Raw genomic sequence first — 15,565 nt, forward strand, 5'->3', positions numbered from 1 at the left:
CTGGTGGTTAAGTGTCTGCCTTTGGCTCAGGTCATGATCCCAGGGTCCTGGGATCTAGTCCCGCATGGGGTTCCCTGCTCAGCAGAGAGCCTGCTTCTCCCCTTCCCTCTGCTGCTCCCCCTGCTTGTGCTCTCTCTCTTCCTGTCAAATAAATAAATAAAATATTAAAAAAAGAGATTTTTATTTATTTTTCTTGTGTATTTAAAAAATATTTTCGACAAATGTCCATCAACAGATAAACAAAATGTGGTATGTACTTACAATGGAATATTATTCAGCCTTAAAAAAGAAGGAAATCCTGACCCATGACCAACATGGGTGAACCTTGAAGACATGATGTTAAGTGAAACAAGCCAATCATAAAAGAACCAATACCGTATGATTCCACTTTCATGATGTACTCAAATTCATAGAGCTGTACAACGGAATGGTGGTCGCCAGGGATTGAGGGAGGAGGGGATGGGAGTTAGTGTTTAATGGGTGCAGAACTTCTGTTTGGGAAGATAAAAAAGTTCTGGAGATAGATGGTCGTGACGATTGCACAACAGCATGAATGTACTTAATGTCAATGAACTGTGCACTTAAAAATGGTTAAGGTGGTATATTTTATGTAATGTATATTTTGTCACCATAGAGAAAAACCTTTCTAACCAAACAGAACACTTACTGCGAACAAAGCTAGGAAACGGATTTCCTCATAATCACTAACACAATTCGACCTAAGAGACAACAGTGATGTGGGGGAAAGACAAGGGCCTGGGGTTGTAGAGTAAAGTTTCGTTGGGTACCAGCTCTGTAATTAGCTAGCACTGCCTAACCTGGCCAAATCTCAGTTTCGTCATCTATCAAATGGGTAAGATGAGGGGAGGGGCATTTCATTTCTACAATGCTCTGATTCCCATTCGACCTCAGATTTAGAACCAAGGTCATCCTTGACTTGAAACATTCAACATGTCTGCTGACGAATAAACAGATCTTCAGGAAATTATACTTGTCTTCCGGAGAAATGGTTTCTTTCAGTAAGTTCTCACAGAGCAAATGCAAGCACCAACAATGTAGGCTTTTGAGAATGTAGAGTATTTCCTGTACCCATAATCCTTCCGTCCTGGAAACTGTCTTTGATGTAGAAATTTAATCCCCATCCAAATTTAGAAATGCAATTCTTCAGTTACCTGATAGAATGGAAACAGGAAAATCATATTATTATATTTTGAATCTCGTCATATGAATGTATCCGAAGCCAGACTTCATTTTGTAGAGTTCTATTTAGGCCCCTACATTTAGGCTCCTTATACAATGATATTTATTTACAACTTCCCTAGGCAGATCAGACCATTCAACACAGGACTCATGTTCAATTGGCAGGTTCAATGTTACCAGCTAAGTAGTCGGGCACGCTCAGTAGGCCAGCAGCCAGAGAAAGCTTTCGAGGCCAGCCTGGAGGCAAACAACCTCTGGGAATCAATTCCCTAGAACTATCTCAATTGTCAAAGTCTGCCTTAAGGAAATACATATTGTTCTTGAAAATGCCGCACTACCAGTAGGAAACACACACTGGAAACTCAAAAGAAGCAGGGAACTGCAGACTGAATAAACAGCCCACAAACACCCATTTTCCTAGGAAATACGTGTCCAAGACTTAAGAGTTCTGGTTCAGGCTTATCTGTCATCTACCTCTTCGAGATAAGTCAGTCTTGGATGACATTCGCTCTTGTCCCCCACAGGAGGCTGCCAACGATTATCATAGATCATCCACTAGAGGGTGACAACCACATATGCTTGGGGGTGGATGGCTATTCCTTAGACACCGTGGTACCTAGGCACATTCCAAAGTATGGAGTTGTTTCTTGAAGCTCATCAGCCTAAGTGGTTGGCACTCCCTTCATTTCTGGAATTTCCCATATGCAGGAGAGAGGGGGAACTATGAATTTTCCCCGCATTTATGGGCTGGATTGTATCTCCTTTTCAGACTTCACTAAGAAAAATGTATATATATATATTGTACATAAAAATGTATATATAATGTATATATAGTTTTGTTTTAAGTAGAAGGAACACCTCCCACCAGTTTAGATGGGGCATGTATCTAACAGTTGGAAGGAGAACTTGTCAGTTATTTGGGATCTTTTACTGATACTGTTATGGGTCTTTGGGATGGTTTCAGTAAGTAGTTTCTGAGGTTACTTGATTTTTCCAACTGTAAAATGTGGGCTATTTATTATAAACCTTAGATCAAAATTTTTATTGTAAAATAGGGGAATGTGGAAACTTTACTTAGAAGGTTTTGGGTCTTTCCAGGTGGTACCTTAATATATCAACTAAAATGCCTAAGATAAGTTGTTGAGACTGAGTCTCAGTTGGGACGTGGATCTGGAATCTTGGATTACTGTCATGAGAAATATTAACTATTTAATGGACACCTTGGCTGGTGACACAAGCCCACGCAGACACCGCAGTGGCTTACACAGAATCTGGGTGGATTCTTACTTGCGTTCCAACCCAGCCACGTTGGGGGGGGGGGCAGTCATTTAATTAGCTCTTCACAGAGCTCTGGACTTTGTCCTTAACATTCCACAAAAATGTTTCAATTTTAAGAAGAGGTCTCAGGAAAACAGGACTTTTCAGATTACGTATGTACTGTTTAGACAAATAATAGACTCAATAGTACTCTATTTTTTTTTTTTTTTTAAGGGACAGTGGTTTTTATAGTAGGTGTGAGGATAAGCTCCTATGTTAACTGCTTCTATAACTTCCTGGTGCTCCACTCGGGGCTGGATATGTAGTGAGTGCTCCATATTTGTTAGCTATATACTCCATAGTTATTATAAAATTGGAATAATTTTAAATAAGAAAACCCACCATTGAGTGATGTGTTCATGAAGCTTTTCTCAGTTTAAATATAAAAACCAAATTGTGTCCTTTGGTTTGCTTTATCGGTGACGTTGGGTTGGTGTCTATGTCCGTTTGTGCGTGCTCCTCCCTGCCTTTGCTGTTAGTATTTGTAGGAGGCAGTGTTTATAGCAGACTAAAGCTTTGGGAGCCAGACAGACCTGGGTTCAGTGGGTTTACATTGCTGGCTTTTATAAAGTTTAGAGACAAATATATGTACGGTGCCTGGCAAACAGATAAAAAAAATTTCTTTTGTTTATTAGTTATTTTTTCTAGCTATCTTAATAGTAATAATAAGTAAATATAAAATAAATTAAATAAATAAATACAAGCTAGGTCAGTGATGCAGAGAAGAAGTGGTACCCATCTGAACTAGGCTAGTCTGGATTATTTGAAAATTCTTTTTCAGCAGGTATTTGTTGAGTACCTTCAGTGAGCAGCATTGTTCTGGGCACTAAGGGCCAAAGAGAGAACCAAAGTCCCTGCCTTGAAGAACGTGACCTGCTGGCTTCACTGTCTTGGAGAAAGAAGCAGTGTACTCAGCAAGCTAATTTTTTTTAATAACACTTATTTGGGGGCTTGATTCTAACTTTTTGAAAACTTTTTTGTGGTAACAGCTTTATTGAGCTATAATTCACATACTATACCATTCTCCCATTTGAAGTGTATAGTTCAGTAGTTTTTAGTATATTCAGAGTTGCACAACCACCACCACAATCCATTCTAGAACATTTTCAGTGCCACAGAAAGAAACCTGTACCCTTTGGCAGTTACTCTTCCCTCTCTCCACTCCCTCCCCCTTTCAAGGCTACCACTAATCTACTGCCTGTCTCTATAGATTTTCCTCTTCTGGACATTTTATATAAATGGAATCATATAACATGTGATCTTTTGTAAATGGCACTTAGCGTCATGTTTTCAAGGTCAATCCCCGTTGCAGCACACATCAGCACTCCATTCCTCGTTATGGCTGAAAACTTTTAAAAAGGCTCCTTAATGTATATTAAATACTCATATGTTATGGATTGGTTTTCATATATATATATATTTTTTTTTAAGTCTGTGGGGTCCTGTCTTCTGTCCTCCTCACCACTCCTTCTCCTACCCTTCCTTGGGAGGGTTTCTCCCCTCTTCTTGTTTGAAGTCAACTACACTCCCACCACTACTACACACTCCAGCCCTAACTTTAATTTTAACATCGACTGAAATTTGGAGCCTGTGGCACCTACTTTTGCAACGACAGGAAATCTGGTTTCTGTCCTTTATTTCTTTCCAGTCCTTTCATTTTGCATCTGTGTACCCTCCAAATGTAACAGCTCCAGGATTCTTTACAGAATTTTGGAGAATTGGCCTTAGAATGGAAGCTTCGCATGATATCCAAAGAGACATGAACCAGCCAAAGGAGAAAGGGGTGGAAATGAGTGAGAAAACAGCGAGAATGCCAGCCAGGGAATTTTCACAAAATTGGGACAGACTGGTTGTTCCTTACTCTTATGCCTGATGGATTGAACATTTCCCACAAGGGCTTGGTACCATCTAGGACCTGAAGATAGGCCGCATTTTTCTGAGCAAACTCCAGACTCTATTTTACTCTCACTTCCTTTCTTCTGGGTTTGGCCATGCAAAGCCCACCGATAAGTTATAAATGACTTATCAAGCATTAGCGTTTAGAGAGTAGACGGCTCCATAAATACCTACTTGGCCTCATTAAAAAGCTACAGTGATTAAAGAGAATGATTAGTGTGGTGCCAGAGGGGAAAGAAGAAAATCCAACATCTGACTCAAACACGGCCAGACCTCTTCTCGGGGCAGACCGTTCGTGTCATGGAAGAGGATCTGGCCTGCGCCCTGCGAAACAGAACGTTCGAGTCGGCATCTGAGGAAACTCCACACTGGGGCCTGTCAGGGCAAGAGTTATGGAAAGTGCACACGTTCTCAGAGACGATTACCCTCTTGCCCTCCACGCCTCCTTCCCAACCTCCCCTTCCACTCCCTGTTGCCCCCCTGGAACTTAAAGCATTATTAAAACAGGGAAACCTATAACTGGTATGAAATGACCCTCAAATGACTGCTTAATTACAGCGAAATGAAAGCCGGGGGACTACAAATAACCAGTAACTGTCCCGGCTGTCACTGAAGAGGAGCCTGCACATGAGTCATGAGTCATGAATTAGCCACTAAGTGTTTCGCTTCCAGCCACGGGCCGCCCGCCTCTGCCCTGCCCGGGCTGTCCCCGTGTGCCTCCCACGCCGGGCCCCCCCCGCGCGGCGCTCGGCGTCCCGGGTCGGGCCCAGGCGGCGGGGCTCCTCCCCGGGAGGCGTTTGTTGTGATTCGCGGGGCGCAGGAACTCGGCGGCCCAGTCCCCCTGCAGCCCCCGGCCGGCCCGTCGGTGGGGGAAGTCTCCCAGGCTGCACAGGAGACAGGCTGACTGAAGGAGCGCAGCCAGCGCGGCTGCAGATAAGTTAATGTACACAGAGAGGATGTAAATTACCACGACCCTCAGCAGCAGGACATTGGCCAGGGCCCTGTCAGGGAGAGGACAAGCGTCGGCGGGCCGGGGGCGCGCTGACATCCACTCCGAGATGGAGCCGCCAGGCGGCCCGGCCAGGGAAGACCTCTTGGAGCCAGGCTTTCCTTGAAAACAGCTGCGTGTCCCTGACACCTCCAAACTAATGCATTTTTAATCAGGGGAATTAGCTCTAGGCGTCCCATATTTTTCCAAACCCCCATCTCTTGCAGCCACGTCCCCATCCCCGCCCCCCAGTTTAGTGGCAGGCAGTCCCATTATGTTTCTTTATCGGCCTTGCAGTCTCCCGCTGCTCCCACGCACTCCAGACCAAGCCACCTTTGAAAGCTTCCCGTTCCTCCCCCCACCCCACCCCCCATCCTCCAGCCCGCCCGGACCTCCTCTGCCTGGTCCTCTCCAGCACAACTTTCGCCCCCACCCTTCCCTCTGTTTATACAGTGACATCACAGCCCCTGGCTCTTCAAGGCTCAGAGAAAACAGAGTTCAAAAAGGCAAACAGGAAAGCCGGCTAGTCGTGGGCACCGGGTGAGATTCGGTCCACCGGCGGCTGGACAGCACAGACGCGCACGCGCGCACGCGCACTTTTGTTGGCTTGCTCACTAAAATACAAAGTCGCTGGGACTCTGCTTCCCAGGCTTCGGCCCCCTCGCCAGCCTTAGGGGAAATCCCGCGCCAGCCGCTTAGGGGATTTAAATGTTTTCCAATAGCCACGTAAGAAAAAGTTAAAAAAAAAAAAAAAAAAAAAGTGAAATTCAGTTTGATAATATTATTTAACCTAATATATCCTAAATATTATTTCAACACATAATCAATATAAACAATTACGAACGAGATATTTTATATTCTTTTAGTCACACTAGGTCTTTGAAATCCACTATTTATTTTACAATAACAGCACATCTCAGGTCGGATACTAGTTTTTCCATTGGAAATACTTGATCTGTACTTAGATTTCATAAAACTTACAGTTGGAAAAGTTGATTCACATATCCAAGTTGTTCCAAACATACTTAAACGTTTTCCAATAACTGAATCCAGTACTGGTTTTTTTAAAATTGAATTTAAATTAATTACAATGAAATAAAATTGAATTTAAATTAATTACAATGAAATAAAATTGAATTTAAATAAATAAAATTAAAAGCTAAGTCCCTCCGTAGCACATTTCAAGTCCTCAATAGCCAATGCAGTGAGCAGCTAATACATCAGACAGCAGTCACAGAGTTACATAAGGTGACCAAGTTTTGCTCTTGTTATCACAAAATGGGGATCGTAATGCCTACCTTCTGTGGGATTGTTGTGAGGATTAAGCGAAATTCAAAAGAGCAGTGCATATAAAGGTCTCAGCACAGGACCTGGCTCATAGAAACTGCTCCGTAATAAAAGCCACTCGTAGGATTATTTCTCTCCTTTCCCCACTTCGGCGATTTCCTCTCCCCATCCTTAAGCCCAGTGTGACATGCTGCCTTTTCCCAGACCTTTCTCTTAGCGAAGAATTATTAAATGACTTTACATTAAGCTGCCAAGAATGAACAGAGTATTCAAATGTGCATGTGCCCTTCTGTCTCTTCTTACCAGAGAGCTTGTCCCCAACACATCTACAGCTTCATTTCTTATCTATATGCTGATCACTCAAAACCCAATAAGTAGAGCACAGATCTTCCAATCTATGTATCCAACTGCCTAGTAAAGCTCTTCACTGAGATCTATCTGTGAGATTTTCCAAACATATTTTAACCTCAAACCACCAAAATGTGAATTGATTATCATCACCCCTAATGTTCTCTCCTGGGCACCCTCATTGACTCAGTGTCACCATCCACTTATGCCTGATGCCTCAAGCCACAGTCTGTCTGGCGGTCATTCTAGGCTCTTGTCTTCTTCACTGCTCTCTTTATCTAGACTCATGAGTTATTCACCAAGACCTGCCAATTCTACCTCCTAAATACCTCCCCAATCCATATATATCTCTCAACCTCTATGACCACTACCCCAAACTTGGCTGCTGCCGTTTTTCACTTGGATATTGCAACTGGTCTTTCTGCCTCTACTTTTGCCTGCCTTCAGTCCATGCTTCAAGCGTAATTTTTCTAAAGCATGAATTGATCATGCAACAACTCTGCTTAGACACTTAAATGACTGTTAACTCTTTAAAATGACCTGCAAGGCCCTTCATGAACTTGTCCTGCTTACCTCTTTTCTCTTGTCTTTCACAGTAATCTTCACCCCCTCCCCCATCCCCATTCTAACCCCTCTGAACCTCCTTCAGTTCTTCTAACATGCTACATGTTGCCTGATGGAGGAGCTCCAATGCCCCGCCGTGTTGGCCATGTCTGGTTGCTTCATATTCGTTTATATCCTGCAAGTCATGTCTCCACTCTGAGAAGGTATTTTAGGTTCACAATTACATATTTCTTAACATTTTGCCGTATGGCAACTTGACTGCTATCTTTGACTATGTGTGTTTCAGAGTTCCTCAACTATAGGTTCCAAATTAGAAAATGCCACCTCCCTCTCAAAAATCTATTCATGACACCTCAAGAAAGCCTTTGGGATGCTAAGGCTTTAGGTTATTAAATGTGCCCACAGGCTGTTATTTATTGTGTCTCGTTATATTCCGCAACGCCAATTTTTATAAAGTGTCCTTTCTTTGTTTCACTTTGATTGCAGAAATTAGCTAAGATATATTGGCACTAGGACTATCTATTGCTTGTAAAAGTTTTGCTCAAGAAGAGTGTTGATGTTGGAGCTGCAAGAAAGGCACAGATCTTACCTTGCAGGACTGGGAAGAAGATGGGAATGTTAAAAGTTCGTTTTAAAATGGTAGAGGTTCGGGTGCCAGGCAGGAGCTGTGGTGGAGCATTTCAAAACTTACCCCAGAGCCTAATGAGATCTGCCAGTGCTCTGGGCAGGCGTCGCTAGCTGGCTCTTCTCCACACCTCTTGCCCTTCCCTCCCCTCTTCTCTCCCACCTCCCAGACACACACAGTGCTGGGAGTCAGCACTTGTGCTAACATTGGAACCGGATGGACAACATGAGACTGGTAGATCAGGGCAGTGAAGGCTAGGTATTTTCCCAGAGGCCCAAAGAGAGCAGGATTTGTATGTCTGGTTTCTGCCTCTAACACCTCCAGGCCTAGGGATGGATTCCCAATGATCTTCTTCCATCAAAGGGCTTGATCCCAGGAAAGGCGAGTAAAGACGAAACTTTAGCTCTTTGTCTGGCTTCAAGATAAAGCTATGTGAAACTGTCAAAGCAAATATCATGTTCCCCTGGAAAGCTGTAAATTCCTTTGGCTTTGAGTCCAGGAGGTTTGTCATGTGGTTCGACGAAAGATGAGTCTGTTGATCACAGGTCATTAGCTATAAGGTTCTAGAGCTCAGGCCAAGTCTACGGTGCAAGCCGCTTTATATAACACCAAGTATAATGCTGGGTTCGAAATGCTTAGTAAATGCTCTTTAATTGCTGCTCAAGATGAAGACAGTGAAATAACCTGCATTTGCTATGTTATTTGCATACTGATGGGCATTTCATCAGATTAAATAGAGATATGGATACGTTTTGTCAAGGGGTCTATAAATGAAAAATTAGAATAATTATAAATGCTTCTGGAATAAAACATGGCTAAAAATCTTCAGAAGGAAATGGAAAAAAATCACAGATTTATTTGCTGGTTGGTTGTCTGCTTGTTTTATTTTTGCCAGATTCTTTATAGATTGAAGTACTATTATCATTAAGTTCGTGCTACAAAAATCAGATTGGAAAGGTTAGAAATTACCATGAGTGAAAACTCCTTTCCGATTTGATAGTTTGGTAAAAAGGAACCATGGATGCTTAAAAAATGTTTTTCCAAAGTTCTTTCTTTCATTGTTGTGCTTTGGATAGAAAGAAATAAAACACTTAATAAAAGTAATTTTGATCACCCATGGTTGCAGCATTAACTAGATCTTACTAGTCTCTTTGTCCTATATTTATTATTCTGAATTTCTAACAATTATTGTATGCACACCATTTAATAAGTATCCCCCCCGTATTATACAAGTTTTTTATGAGCACTGTTGCTAAGGATTACAGACTGTACTATCATACGGATTTGCCACACTTACTTACCCACTCACCTAATATTGGTTTTTTAGGCTATTTTATTTTAAAATAAGAATTTTCAAAGAATTCCCTTATGGATGAGTTTTCATTGGTTTCAAAGTACGGACAATACTGAATGTACATATGGTAATGTTTAATCTTAATGTGTATCGTGTTGGCAAAAATTAAAGAGCCAGAAGTTTTATGTTGAAAGTTTATGAAAATCAGCACAATACAAAAAGCAATCCATCAGTTTCACTGAGCTTCCAGTTTCAGAGAAAAATTATGACCTTTTTAAGGGGAGATTCCTTGTTCCCCTACGGGAGGAGCCAGATAATGAAGTAATCCCGGGAAGGATGAACTATGGGAACAAGACAGAAGCTCACGCAGTGTGGATGACCATGAAATGTCCCCTGGAGGGGTGATGTTCAAGTCAGGACCTAGAGGTTGAGAACCCCAGCCTGCTGCTGTACTCAAATACTTTAAGGGATAGCAGTAGATCAAACCTTCTGGAAAGTGATCTGCTAATATGTAAGGAGAGTCTTAAATATTTTTATATCTTTTAGGAAAAATAAATATTTGGAAGTCATCAGAAAAGAAGAAAAAGTTAGTGAACCAAATGTTCATCTTAGCGTGGTTTATAATAGGAAAAAAAAAGGGGGAACCACTTGTGTGTCTATAAACTAAAGGATTGGGGATGGCCATGCTGGCACTAGAAGGTATACATCATTAAATAGATGCTTAGAGTAATTTAAAGTTGGTGAGAAGATTGTTTTAGAACAGAGGAGACATAAACAAACACAATGCATGAGTTGATTTGGGGAGAAAAAAAAAACAGGAAAAAGTAATTTTGTGGACAGGTAAGAAAATGTGACTATGAACAGGATATTAAATGGCATTAAGGAATAATCATGAATATTCTGTTGTGATAATGATATGATTACATGTGAGAATGTCTTTATTTATAGGAGATGCATATTGAAATATTTAGGGTTGAGATGCCATGAGAATGCAATTTACTTTAAAATATGTCTGCAAAAATGAATATGTACATATGAAAATATACACATAGCCCATGTTTAGAAAGATAAAGCAAATATGGCAAAGTGTTTATAATTATTGTCTCTAGGTCGAAGATATATAGGTGTTCATTGTATTTATCTTTTAACTTTTATATATATTTGGAAATTTTCATAACAATGAAATGTATTATGTGCCATTATCTAGAAAACCAAATATGTCATAATGGTTCGGTGATTATAGCAGTATGACAGATTTATGGATAATTGTTATTTTCTGCTTTATACTTGGATGCATTGTCTACAACAGACATTTTTATTTTTTATCATCAATAATTACAGCTATAGTCTATTGAGCACTTATTAGGCTCTCTGCTTTGCGTGCATTATTCTATTTAATTCTTACAACTCTAAGAGGCTGGTGTTATTAGCCGCCTTTTATAGCTCTGGAAACTAAAGAGAGTACATTAATTCCTACCGATACGCAACAATGTCAGGATTTAACCTAGGCACAAATAATGCTTTTATAACTCAAAACCAATTTTCAAAATATTTAGTCAAATTAAAGGAAACTGTCCATGTAACTCAAGATTTCACCCCAGAGGCAGACGAATGACACAGACTTAGAAGCTGGAAATCATATCCAAGCTCCAGCTCTGTCGTTTGCTGTCTGTGTGGCGGTAAAGACTCTACCCCCGAGCTGTGTGGCGGCAGGTATTCCTGTGCCGACCTCCTCACGGGCATGTCACCTCCGTGAGCAGCATTGCCAGTGACTAACTGTCCTATCCTACAACCTAAGTCACCATTGTCATAGCTCTGAGATCCCAATACTGTATCCCCGTATCTAGAAGAATACTGGCTTGGCTTTTTGAATTTTATTTTAGGATTTGATTCCATGGTTATGAAAACATCTTTCAGTGACAACTGTTTTGTTTTGTCTTTTTTCTTTTTTATAATTGCAAAGTATAAGAATAGGAAAACCCTCCTCATTTCTTGACAAGCCCTGGCTGGGAAATCTGCCTTTCTCATTGTTGAGCATAGCTAACAACCTAAGAGTAAGTGTTTCTGGAGAAGGGCCTCCATCAAAGACAGGGGGACAAGAGAGGAGTGGGTGTGTCAAGGTACAAGTCTACGAAGAGTGGGCTCTCATTTCCCACTTTGCAAATCTGAGCACTATATTCCTTATGTTCAATGTTTTAATCCAGGCTTTGGCAGAACACTAGAAACTACAATGGATTGTTGTTGGATGGATGAATGGCTGTTGAGGACATGTGTTCTTTTTGTGTAATGTCCTATCGGTGGCATGAAACAGTCACGAAATTGCCATTGTTGTGAAAACTTCAGCTCAATAACTCGGAGGTAAAGAAAATTGGCACAAGAACATTAATTCTCCATTTGGACAGAATCTCTGAACTTTGTGAGGTTCACCCATCATTGTTATAAAACTCTAAAGATCAAGTTTATTTTGGAAGCTCTGCTACAATCTCAAGTATCATGTTACCAATAGCATAGCAGAGGCAAAAACCGAAAAGAGCAACACTCTATTTCCGAATACATATCTCTATTGTCTTAAAGCTCACAATGTTTGCTTTACTAAGTCAGCAAGGAGGGAAGATCACAAATTAGGTCTTAGGTTAGAGTTTAACATTTTGCTTTTCCAAAGTCACCTTCCTATTATCCATGCCACTGCTGAAGATCACAGTTACGATAACCCGTATCTTCAATGTGAATAAGTAATATGAGCTGAACAATCTTTGAGCAGGGTGGACCACCAGCAAACCTCTCAACATTCAACATTCTCAGCTGTTTGTTTTTTGTTACTGACCTAAGCAATGATGTAAACTTATTTGGGGGTAAACAAGCAAGAATGCTAGCTAAGATCCCCTGGGGTGGTACATAAGGAGTCAGGGTGTGTGTGTGTGTGTGGACTAAAATCAAATCACATGATCTCATTGGGATACCCCAAAGTTTGTGCAACCAAGAGAACAGCCAGCGTCCCTGGCAGAAAACATCACACCAGTTACACAGGGCTACACACCAAACAGTTACACAGTTACACAGGGTTCTGGAAGGATGACGTTGTAGCGCTGCAGTCCTTTACCAGTGACTGGCAACAGCAAATAATAGTTTGCGATTAATGGTGGAAACCTTCTGATGAGAGTCTTAAATACCAAAACATCGGAGGAAGGTATGACAAATATGGCTCCAGTTTATTTAAATCTACAAACCATAATAATCTGAATTTAGTAGGGTTTATTTGGATTGTTTCGTTTGTCTCTTTGTCTTGAGGATTTTAAATTAAATTTAGTTTCTTCACTTGGATTAGTTCAATTTCTTTAAATTTTTTTTTTACTCTGTCAATTAGTATATATTATGATGGTTAATTTCATGTTTCACCTTGACTGGACTGAAGAATGCCCAGATAGATGGTGAAACATTATTTCTGGATGTGTCTACAAGGATGTAACTAAAGATTGATATTTGAATCCACATCTGAATAAAGAAGATTGCCCTCATCAGTGAGGGTGGGCATCACCTAATCAGCTGAGGTCTTGAATAGAACAAAAAGGCAGAGGGACAGAAAATTCTCTCTGCTTGAGCTGACACATCCATTTTCTCCTGACCTCAGACGTTGGTGCTCCTGGTTCTTATGCCTTCTGACTCTGTCTGAATTATATCACCAGCTTCGGGTTCTCCAGCTTGTAGAGGGCAGATCATGTATCTTCTCAGCCTCCATAATCATGTGAGCCAATTCCTATAATAATCTCCTCTTATAACATATATCCTCTTCTTTTGTTTCTCTGGAGAATCCTGACAAATACATTAAGTAGTAGGTCGAATACTGAACTGTGACAAAGAATAGAAAGTCTTGATAAAGTCTTCAAGGAATATAGAGACAAGTCTGGTAGGGCCAAAGAAACAAGAAAGAATGATTAACATGTGGTCAGATGAGTCAGGGAGAGCCACTGAACCGTAACTAATGAATCCTATTCATTGATTCATTTCATTTATTCACTCACTCTACAGCACTTCCTGAATTCCAAATGGCAACAGGTGATTATGGTAGTGAGGAATGTCCATTCTTATCACGACATAGTTATGCAGGAGCCATCTAATCCACCCAAAGGGATTTGGGTTGGCAGTTTTTCTTTTTCTGTATTTTTTAATTGTTCCATTTCTACAGACTTCAAGGTAGTTGTGGAATGTGGCTTTCCTTTTCAGAAAATCCAATGCCAGCATTGTTCGCTCAGGCCAGCAATTCCCAGGCTTTGATATTTTAGTTTAGTGGTGACCATTATGTTTGTTTTCATCATGAGAAAATCTAAGTCATTTTGGGCACAGGCTCAAGGTTACATGATGAGGGCATGGACCCCATCCCTGAACTCACTAGCATACTTGAACCATAACTAATGAGCAGTAGTTGAGCATGGAGATGAGATAGGACAAAAGTCACACCTTTATTGTACAGATAACTTGCCAAATAGACTTCAACCTTTTGACAATGACCTCATTTCCTCATTCCTCAACCTGAATTATATGCAGCTTATTTTTCTTTTCTTGCTTAAAGTATTATCCTACATGATCATGGGCACCGGGATTGCCAGAGTTGCCCATATTCTCCATGGCTAAATCCACAGGTCTGTTCTCTGTCCTCATTTTACTTGAATTATCTGAACAGGTGACACAGTTGATCAATCCCTCCTCCTTGAAACACTTTCTTTACTTGATCATTTTGGGGCACCACATTCTCTCCATTTTCCTGCTACCTCCCTGGTTGTTCCTTTCCATTGTCCCCTGCTGGTTCTTCTTCAACTTCCTGACACCCTAACATCTGGAGGCCAAACCAAGCTCATGATCATTCCTCCACACCTGTTGTGATCCTGTTTTCCCACCTCAAGAAATGCAACCCTTTCCTTCCAGTTGCTTATACTAAAAACTTGGGAGTCATCATTGACTCTTCTTTCCTCTCACATTCCAAATCCTATTTGTCAGGAAATTCTGTCGGGTCTGTCTTTGAAATGTATGCCGAATGTGAACCCTTTCACCACCTCCACTACTCCCCCCCACTCCCCTTAGCCATGACTCCTTTCTGGAAGCTACCAGTAGCTTTCTCTCTGCTCCTTCCCTTGTACCTCTAAAGTCTACCCATAACACAGCAGAGTGAGCCTTTAAAATATGTCATCTCATGTCACCTCTTTGCTCAAAATTCTCCAATAGCCCCCATGTCATTGAGAGTGAAAAACAGTCCTTACAATGACTTACCAGTCCTTCCATAACCTGGCACCTAAAACTTTTCTGATTTCATCTCCTTCTACTCTTCCAGGTCTAACACCTCTCCAGCCACATGCCTCCTTTCTGTTTCTCCGACATTCCAGGAATGCTCCGTACTTGGGAATTTTATTCCCTCTGTTTGTCTCCCTCCACGGAGCCACATGGCTCACTCCCACACGGTCCTCGGGTCTTTGCTTAAATATCACCTAATCAGAGAAGGCTTCCCCAACCAATTTAAGATTGTAACCATATCCTTCATCCCAGCACTCTCTTCCCTTTTCCTGTTTAATTTTTTCCCTTAGCACATATCATCATTCAATATACTACTTATTTTACTTGTTTACTGATGTTCTCCCTCTCGTCCACAAAATGTAGGCTCCGTGTATACAAGGATTTTTTTTTTCGTGTGTTTTCTTTATTGCTATATGTCTGGTGCTGAGAATAATATTTGACACATAATGGGCCAGGAAAATATTAATAAATATTTTGAACAAATGGTCATATTTTGCTCCAAGCCATGTGATGAAACAAATCTCAAGTAAAGCTCAAACATGAGGCTCAGAGGAAATTGTCTCCATGACCACTTATCTGTTTACACCATCCCAAAGAACAAGAAGCTGTATGGTTTTGCTGTATTTTGTTTCAGTTTCCTTATACATCGTGTCCTTGTATAAACGTGTAAGTATGTTCCTGCATCAGGCAACAGCTGGCTCTTCCCATTTATTTGCTCTGTTCTCCCTCCTTCATGTGGTTCCTTCACCACAGAGTAGTCTGT

This window comes from Phoca vitulina, unplaced genomic scaffold (genome assembly GCF_004348235.1).
Source record: "Phoca vitulina isolate PV1807 unplaced genomic scaffold, GSC_HSeal_1.0 scaffold24, whole genome shotgun sequence".
NCBI classification, from domain to species: Eukaryota; Metazoa; Chordata; class Mammalia; order Carnivora; family Phocidae; genus Phoca; species Phoca vitulina.